Source organism: Sciurus carolinensis, chromosome 11, assembly GCF_902686445.1.
Source record: "Sciurus carolinensis chromosome 11, mSciCar1.2, whole genome shotgun sequence".
In the NCBI taxonomy this organism is placed as follows: Eukaryota; Metazoa; Chordata; class Mammalia; order Rodentia; family Sciuridae; genus Sciurus; species Sciurus carolinensis.
Window position 1 is genome coordinate 15,810,225 of NC_062223.1, and position 10,222 is coordinate 15,820,446.

Genomic DNA, 10,222 nt, shown 5'->3' on the forward strand with positions numbered 1-10,222 from the left:
AACTGAAAAATGGAAACATTTTACTACTATTTGTACTAGATGCTGACATCATAGGTGACGTGGGAGGAAAAAAACTAAAATTACCAAAGGATTCTGAGATTGAGAGGAACAATATATTTCCCACATAATTTTAAAGGCCTATTTCCCCATTATCTTGTTAGAGAACATGAATCTCTTTGCCATTTAGGAAGATACACCATCTTAGCCTTTAGTATGGTAAATAAGCACATCTTTGTGTATAAGTGAGTGAAGCATTTTAAGTGAGTCTCAAGATGATTTCAATTGTTTCTAAAAAAATTAAGTTTCTCACATTCACATGATTCTAATTCTTTCATTATTATTTCAAAAATTTTTATTTTATTTGTTCTGATTAGTTATACCTAACAGTAGAATGCATTTATACATTTTGATAGATCATATATAAATGGGGTATAATAATTTTTTTATTAAGAATTTTCATCCTACTTAAGAAAACAGCTGCCAATATTCTAAATTATTGGCATATTTTCCTAAAGATGGTATTTTTACCTAATATTCCATCGGTATTATCTGATGATTTTGAAATGATGACCCTTGTTTGCTATTTTTGTCTTTATTATGTCTTTCATTTTTCTCTTAATAATTTATGTTCTAGTTCTTTTTTCCTTCTCCTCTTCTTCTTATTATTATTGTGTTGGGAATTGAATCTAGGGGTACTTTATCACTGTCCTTTGTCCCAAGTCCTTTCTATTTTGAAATAGGGTCTTGCTGAGTTACTGAGGCAGGCCTTGAACTTGAATCCTCCTGCCTCAGACTCCTAAGTTGTTGGAATTACATGCATGAGTTGTAGTGCCTGGCTTTATTTTTCTGTTTAATATTACAAAGATTAGAATCCTTTGAATAACCTCACTGAATAAAACCATAAACTATATCTCCATGTTTATAAAAGTGCCTGAGGATATACACAGCAGCCAGTTGGTCAGATGCATTAAACACCAGAGAGTATGAAGACTAGCTAGAGCAAAATATGGTAGCTCTCAGTACAAGTGCACAATCCACCTCCGATAGGACACTTTGTGTAAACTCAGGGCAAGCAGTAAACATGATAGCAGGACTTCTGACTCATTCAGATAATGTCTGGGATGACTTCTTACCCTTTGATTTAATGAAATCACAGCATAACCATTTATTTTTTTGGTTCTGGCTTTCTGGATGACTAATTAAATACACCAAAGAAAAAAATTTGTCCAGATAATTCTGGAGGATATGCATTTCCATTTTCTTTCAGTTTAAAAATGTCATAATCTAAATTGGGCCCAGTCACACCTGCAATTCTAGCTACTCCGTAAGTTGAGACAAGAGAATCACAAGTTCAAGGTCAGCTTGGGCAATTTAGGGAAACTGTGTCAAAATAAAAAGAAAGGGCTGGGGACATAACTCAGCGGTTGAGTGTAACTGTGTTCAATCCCCAGAAATGGGGGGGGGGAAGCATAATTTAAAGTCCCATCTCTTCAAACGGTGGCTGGATAAAAAAACCACTTGACATCAGTGGTGTGGAACTCTTCATAAGTGAAGGTTACCTTGCACATTTACTAGTTCTCTCTGACCACAAGCTTGGATCTGTGCCTTCACCCACTCACAGGATGTACAACATGTCACCAGGTGAAAACATAACCATCGTTGAAGACAAGGCAAGTAGCGTTGCACCTTGCCTATGTTTCCATTATTGTCCCATTTCATGAACTCCACTCACCTACTAGGTAAGTTGTTGCCACGTTGCAGTTCAAAAGGAATTTGCAGTCACTTTTCCGAAGTGCTTTTTATCTGTGTTGGATTTTTAAAGTGTTGTCAGTTTGATTCTCTTCTGTTCTTCGTGATCTAATGTGTCTCTCCATTAAAATTAAAATATTCATGCATTATGACCTTGTTCAACATTTTTATTTTTATTTTTCATTATTGGAGATTGAATCCAGGGGCACTTTATCACTTAGCTATATCCCCAGTCCTTTTTATTTTTTATTTTGGGATGGGGTCTTGCTTAGTTGATGAGATTCCTAATAGGTTTCCCAGGCTGTCCTTGAGCTTGCAATCCTCCTGTCTCAGCTTCCCAGTAGCAGGGATTACAGGGATGCACCACCATGCCTAGTCATTTAAAAAAATTTTTTAAGAGATTAGTCACCTCATTTTTCATATCCAGATTAATAGCATAGTGCTTACCTAGATGGGGCCTCTGCCTAATTTGCAAGATTATTTTCTTCTATTTTCTGCTGAAATTATTTCTGTAATAATATTTAACCCTGGAAATTACTTTCGGCCTTATGCCTTAGACTTTGTGGTGGGAGAATTTTTTTCTGTTGTGCTCTACATCTTCAGTCTAACTTTCTTTGGCTTGTGGACTTTGCTCTTGAACTGTATCAGATCCCAGTAATTGATTTCATCTGTGCCATTTTCATTTGTTTACTTTTTTTATGGCTACCTTCTCTGGCTCATAGTTTTTTAAAGTCTGTTTCTAAGACTTTTCTAGATACTTTATCCACTATAAATTGTTTTCCATGGATTCTCTTATAACCTTTCCTCAGTCTTTCTCTCTCTTTCTCTCTTTTTTTTTTTTTTTTGTGCTGGGAATTGAACCCAGGGCCTTGTGCATGCAAGGCAAGCACTCTACCAACTGAGCTATATCTCCAGCCCCGCTTAGTCTCCTTTTAAGCTCATCTAGGTCAGACTTAAATCAACCATCTTTGCATAGGGCTTCTTCATAGTCTCACCCCTGAAGTGTGCTCCCTCTTTAGTGAGGGTCCTTGAGTTCAAGAATCTGTGCTCTTCCCATAGCGGCAATGTGAAGAAGAATGTGCTTGATATTTGCATTTTCCCATTGGCATGGGATCTTCCCATCCTCCTCCTGCTTACCCTTTCTTTGACCAAATGTTATTTATAAATAAGACTCTCTGGATAGCCACTTGAAAGGCACTCCTAAATATATACATCCATCTGTTGCTTTTTCTTCATAAACAATACTGTTCTTAGTAAAATGATTCTCCATCCCTTCACTGAAAATGTCAGTCATCTCAGGGCTGAATGGACACTCCTACTGGCCTTATATGCTGCAAACACACCACGGCCTAATTTCCTGGAACTTTCATTCAAAATGGAGGTAAAACAATATTCTTCATTGGTGTTCAGATTTGGATTCTGGGCTCTTCCATGCTGCGACCTTGCTCCTAAGCTTGCAGGTGCTGCTACGTGCTCTTATGTCCATAGATGTTGACCCACAGGTGTGCCTGAACATTCCTGCTTCGTGACGGTGTCCTTAAGAAAAGGAAAGATTATTTAATAAGAATCACCTTTAGTAACATGTTCCATGTTTTCTGATGATAAAAATAATAGATTTTCTTGAATACAAATAGGAGACTATAATGGCTACTGAGCAATGGAGAAAAAACAACAACCACTTTTCTAGCACCAGAAAGAATCATTCTCTGCTTTGTTTTATTTGCCTCCATTATCTTACATGCAGATCAGATCTTATGTTTCTTAAATACTGTGATGCATATGACTTTCTTTTCCACAAAGCAATCTATCCTTTTTTCACATGTCATTCGACGACCTTTGAAAATACATACAATATTTCACTGTATAATAATTTTAACCCACTCTTCTCTTTCTGAATATTTAGATTGTTTCCAGTTTTTGTTTCTTTGTCTTTGTGGTACTGGAGATTGAACCAGGACCTCGCACATACACAAGCCGTCTACCACTTCAACATACCCAGCACTGCTTCTGTTTTTTAGCTATCTCAAACATGCTTTGTCTACACATCTTAATAGTTCCCTAGAGCATATTTCAAGCAGTTGAAATACTACTGCTAAGATAAAAATACATCTCACAGTGTATGACTTTCCAGGAAAATTGTATCAACTTACTCTGCTCCTGATGTCAAGGAACCAAACTATTTTGGTCTTATTATTTTAAATGTTTGACAATTCATAGATGAAATGTCATTTAAGTTGACTATTTTGAAAATTTGTGTTTATTTACTTCCCAGTGAAGTTGGACTTTTGATATATCTTTTGAATATTTAAAGAATCACAAGGGCACTGATGGCATATGCCTATGATCCTAGTTAATCAGGAGGCTGAGACAGGAGGATCTCAAGTTTGAGGTCAGTCTTAACAATTTAATGAGAACTTCAGCAACTTAGCAAGACCCTGTCTTGAAATTTTAAAAAAAGTTAAAAAGACTGGGAGTGTAGTTTGTGGTAGAGTGACCCTGGGTTCAATCCCCAGCTGAGAGAGAGAGAGAGAGAGAGAGAGAGAGAGAGAGAGAGAGAGAGAGAGAAGAAAGATATAAAATAATCATCTTTCAAAAAGGAGCTCTCTTCTGAGCTCCAGATAAGGATATTTTGTAGCCTGTTTGACGTCTACTCTAGGATTCATCAGAGGCATTATTTCACCCTCAACACTTTCAAAACCAAAGTCATAAACTGACTCCTGCTCTTGTACCTCCTTGTCTGATAATGTTGTGTTCCCGGTCTGATAATGATGTCATCACTCACTCAACTGGTTTTTTTAAACTATGAATCATTATACATGAAAAAGCAGTGTACGATATATCCTATGTTTATATAACAACAACAACAACGATAGTAGACATCACATATGTGCCCTCTGGCTTAAGAACTAATTTATCAAACTCACTAGAGGTTCCAGTGTGCCCCTCCTTCATCTACTGCCCCTTTCTTATTGGCATGGAAAATCACTAATCCTGAATTTGTTTTAAAATTGTTGTTGCCTTACATTTCTTTAGGGATATATACATATGCAATAAAAGTACAGGTAGCATATTGTTTAGTTTGACCTATTTTCAATTTTATGTAAATGCATCCTGCATAATGTATTCTTCTGTGATTCATTTCACTCCTTTATTGAGGTTCATCTTCTTTTTATTGTATACGAATGGGGTACATCATTTCATTTCCATGGTTGTGCACGATGTAGATTCATACCACTTGTGTAATCATACATATACACAGGGTCATGATGTCTGTCTCATTCCACCATCTTTCATACCCCCCACCCTTCCTCACTCTCATTTCCCTCTATCTAAAGTCCCTCCATTCTTCTCTCACCCCCACCCCCATTATGTATCATCATCCACTTATCAGGGAAAACATTCGACCTTTGGTGTTTTGGGATTGGCTTATTTCACTTAACATGATATTCTTCAATTCCATCCATTTATCTGCAAATGCCATAATTTTATTCTTCTTTATGACTGAATAACATTGCATTATGTATATATATCACAGTTTCTTTATCCATTCATCTGTACTTCACACCAAAAATACAAAGAACCCAATCAATAAATGGGTCAAGGAACTGGACAGACACTACAGAAGAAGACATTCAGGAGATTAACAAATATATGAAAAAGTTCAACATCTCTAGTAATTAGAGAAATGCAAATTAAAACAACTCTAAGGTTTCATTTTACTCCAATTAGAATGGCTATTACTAACAACACAAGCAATAACAGGTGTTGGTGTGAATGTGGGGAAATAGGCACACTTGTACATTGCTGGTGGAGTTGCAAATTGGTGCAGCCATTCTGGGGTTCATCTGGATGATGAAATCCTATTTTCACTTTAATAATTCAATAGATTCCATTGAAAAATTAACTTTTTATGCATGCTTTTAGTTGTTTCTGAGTTTCTATTACTGAAAACAGTGATGCAGTTCTGCTCGGAATATCTTAGAATATGCTTCCTGATACATGTGTCTGTCAGGCACGGACGTAGAAATGGAATCACTCAACTTAAGGATAAATGTATCCTCACCTTTATTAGACTTCATCAAAGAGTATTACGAAATGGTGGTACCAGTTTGCACTTCCACCCGTGGGAAATGACAGTTCTCACCACTTTACATCTTTATATTGCCCAACTTTTAATGCTGGTCAATGTTGTGGGTGTGAAATGGCACTTTATTGATTGTTCACTCAGTCGTCTCCTAAATAAGAATGGGGTTGAACACTATTTTATGATTTTGCCCACTTTTCTATTAGATTATTTTCCTTTTATATCACTGATTATGCTGAATACATAACAAAGTATTTTATATATTCTGAACACAAATTGTTTATACATCATATATGTTAGACATTTTCTGAGTTTAAAACTTGATTTTTTTCATTCTCATTGGGCACCTTTAAAGAAAGATTCCCCCATTATGTTTATTTATTAAAGTAAGTTCTAAAACAAAATAAGAACAACAAGAGAAAATTTGAAGACCCTGCTTGGGACCAAAGTTCATTAAAGTTGGAGATGTGTTGTAGAAAATATCCTTCCTTTTCCCTGGTTCCTAACTGGAGAATCACAAAGCATTGTAACTAGCAAATAGGAGGTCTCTACAAGCTGAAGCCTTCCCATAGCAACAGAATCATTGCTTTTAAAGACAGGGTTTAACTGAAATGTTCATTTCAAACTTCTACTCCTTGAATGTGGTGAATATCTTTATCTCAATTTAAATTAAAAAAAATATTACCATGTCCATGGAATAGGAAAGAAAGCAACACAAATTTAGGTAGCATGAAAGAGAAGGAAGGGAGGGAGAATGGATTAACATTTGACTTATTTTGAGTAAAAAAATGTCTTGATGAAAAACTCATCTGCATGTATATATCCTTGTTTATAGTAGCACAATTCACACTAGCTAGATTATGGAACCAGCCTGCATATACTTCAACAGATGAAAGGATAAAGAAAGTATGGTATGTGTACACCATGGAGTTTTATTCAGCCAGAAAGAAGAATGACATTGTGACATTTGTAAGAAAATGGGAGGAACTTGAGAGTGTTAAGTGAAATAAGCCAAACTCAGAAGGTTAAGGGTCATATTTTCCCTTATATGTGGAAGCTAGAGAAGAAAAAGGAAAAGAAAAAAAACTGAGATCTAATAAAAATAGAAGGGAAATCAGTAAGAGTAGAGGAAGTTAGCCAGAAGAGTGGGAAAGGGGAGGTACTGGGGAATGACATAGAGCAACTTATATCACGTGTATGTAAAAATATGTAACAATGAATCCCACTATTATGTACAATTATAATGTACCAACAAAAATTATTTTTTAAAATTCCCTGGTATCTGAAGTCTCAGTGCCTGAATCCAAACCTTTGTACTGAAGTTCATGACCTTTGCAACTTTAAGCAAATTGGGCTTCAGTTTCATCACTTATTTAAAAAAGAAAAGGATGATAATGATTTCTATTGCACAGAATTTTGTTAAGTGAGATAATTCAAATAAAAGTGACACAAATAATTCCAGGTACACAGTGTTTCCCCAGCAAATATTATCTATATTATTTTTGCCTGTCTCTATTTCCAATTATTTTAAGTGCCACAATCATTTTTAAGTTACCTTGTTATCTTACAACACATTTTGCACTACTAGTGCTAACTCATACACTATCATCTTGCTTTTCTCAACACTTATATGTGTGACCGCATCAAATATATTTTAAACAACACAAGAGAGAGGATTATGACCACCATTCTTTAAGAATTGATCTCCTTCCTAGAGCCAAAGATAGCACTATGTAGAGTGCTGTTCCAATGAACAGTTGTTGAAAACCATTCCTTTAAAACTTCAAGTCTGGTTATTTTCCGTAGCACTGAATGACTTTTTCTCATTAGGCTTCATAGAATTCATGGTAAGTTCAAAGAGAATGTAACTAACTTCTACTACTGATTAAAATGAAGAAACAAGGAATGGATACCCAACTCCAACACCTGAGCTGATTAAAGAAACAAAGATAAAATGTATGGAAAAATGATTTTCAAATACCAGGAAGTGCAGAACAATGAGGTAAGTCTAGCTTAATGTGTGGAGATATTTTCCAGGGCATGTCTCAGGAGGGGATATAGGCAGGCCCTGGCAGTTTCTCTGAGTTAGGAAGACAAGCAGGAGTCCTGGGTGGCCCAGATGAAGCTTGTGGGACAGGGCACTACAGAGGACAGAGCTACAGCTACACAGAAATTTAGGAGATCTGTAGTGGGTACACCTCAAAATTAAAGCAAATCAAGTAGTCAGAAAAAGAACTGATACCACCGTTTACTGGTAACGAGTTCTACTCCTTCTAATGTTGAAGATTGAACACTAGAGAAGCACGCCAAGGCAAGCATATTAAGCAGGTTTTATTTAAAGGTAATAATACAGATTTCTCCTGGCAGGAAGAAGGGGGCCATGGCTGCTGTTCTAAAGTCCCAAGAAGTGAGCGCACCCTACATTTTTTATAGGTTAAAGTCTCTTTTGTTCTCCAGTTCTTTCCCCCCTTATCTCTCTCTCCTTTCTGCCTACGTGACTAGGCCTGGTTTTGCATTAAGTGAGAAGCCATGCGCAGGGGGAGGGCCAAGGTGATTCAGCAGGCAAGGGCCCAGGGGGCATTAATTAGCAGCTCCATGCTTGCAGTCCTTGATAAAGGCAGGTAAATTTGGTAATCAATGGACTCTAGAGATCCTTGACATTCCATTCTTCCAGGGGCAGTCTCCAACTTCCAAAGGCAGATGGCTACAGGGCTTCATTTCCTCCAATTGACCCGATTTCCTATTTCTACACTAACTACCTGTCCTTAATTCTGGCTTCAGAACCACCCAAAATGAGCAGATGCAACATTTCCTGAAGCTCATATAGGGTTGGGAATAGACCAGAGGGTAACTTCTCCCCACACCTCCTAGGGAGTTGCTTCCTTATTTATAAATTAAGGAGTTTTTCTTAGATCTCATTCTTATTGTTTCTGTGAATTATCCTTTCTAAATTTGTTTCTTAAAAAGAGAAGATTCCAGATTCCACCCTCAAAGATTCTGATTCTGTACATCTGAGGTGCAGTTATGGAAACTGCCTTTTCAGCCGGCTCCGTCCCTTGCTCCCCAAGTGAGAACCAGCTGCTAGACTCTTCTCCATGTGTCTGCCCAGGGGTAAAAACTCTGGACCTTTTTAATTGAGAAGCAGCAAGGAGTTCCCACAACTGTTGGCTGCCCAGCTTCCCATCCCAAGCCTCCTTGACTGTAGGTTGCGGTCCTTCTGCTCCGTGCTCTTGGCTGTCACCCTCCTAAGAACTCCTAGTGCCTCCCGGACCAGAAGAACCAATCACAGAAGGAGAGAGTCTGCCCCAACCCGCGGTGCACAAGGTGCGCAACGTGCTGTGTGAGGGTTTTTGCACCTGCAAAGGCAAGCCCGCGCTCTGGGTCACTGACCAGTTGAGCAGCAAGCAAGCGGGGTGGGTGTGGATCACAATGCACGCTCAGATGGGTAGAGAGGCCGGGCTCAGGCGGGAGGAGCGTGGGCACCCTACCCTGTTTGTCCTGATGACCTTGCCCCTGGCCTAGCGATCGACTATCCGCACAATCGGTCCATAGCCAGACAGATAAACTTTGAGCTATAACTTCCCTCGGCCCCTTCCCTGGTCCTGGGCGCCCTCTGTCTCCGGGTGGGGACAGTACAGGCCCGGAGAGGAACCAGGTTTAGCGCTCAAGAGTGGGAGACCCCTGGTGGTTTTTTGCTCTCTTCCTGGGCTGTGTGTCTGCGGCGATTGGGAGGAACCGGAGCAGCGCGCTGGGTCTCTGAAACTGCGGGATTAATAGTCCTGTGTGGCTTCGTGCGTGGCGGTCGCTGCCCTTCTGCTGCTGGGGTGGATGGATGAGCATCCGGGGAAAATCAAGAGGCCGCTGTAGAGCTCCGCCTAGACCTCGCGAAGCCCTGGCTCGGAACCCATGGGACGCCGCGCAGCAAGGTTCACCAGCCTCCAGCAGACAAAAACACCCACAGCAGGCTCCCTGGCGCCTGGTTAAATGAGGGACGGACTGATGAACAGGCTTTGCCAACCTGGAGGAAGGGGCAAGCACCAGCAATCCCTGGTTCGAACTTCACAGTCCTGCTGGAGGTGAAGTAAGCAAGCCCCAAACTGAGGGTCGAAGAAGCGCTCCGCATGGGAACGTGAATATAAGCAAATGCCTTCAGCATCGGGTGCTGCTTTGGAGAAGCTGGGAAAACGTGAGCACTTGATCAAGGTGATGATGGCAACTCTTTTGTAACTCAAAGGACAGATGTTTATGTAAAAGTTGACTGTATTGGAATAATCATGAAAACTTACAGATTAGCTACAATCACGGCCCAAATTCCAGGTGCTTTATGACGTTTGGATTGAGAAAACTGTGGAAGTCTAACTGTAAAAATAACATTGAAAGGTTAAAAGA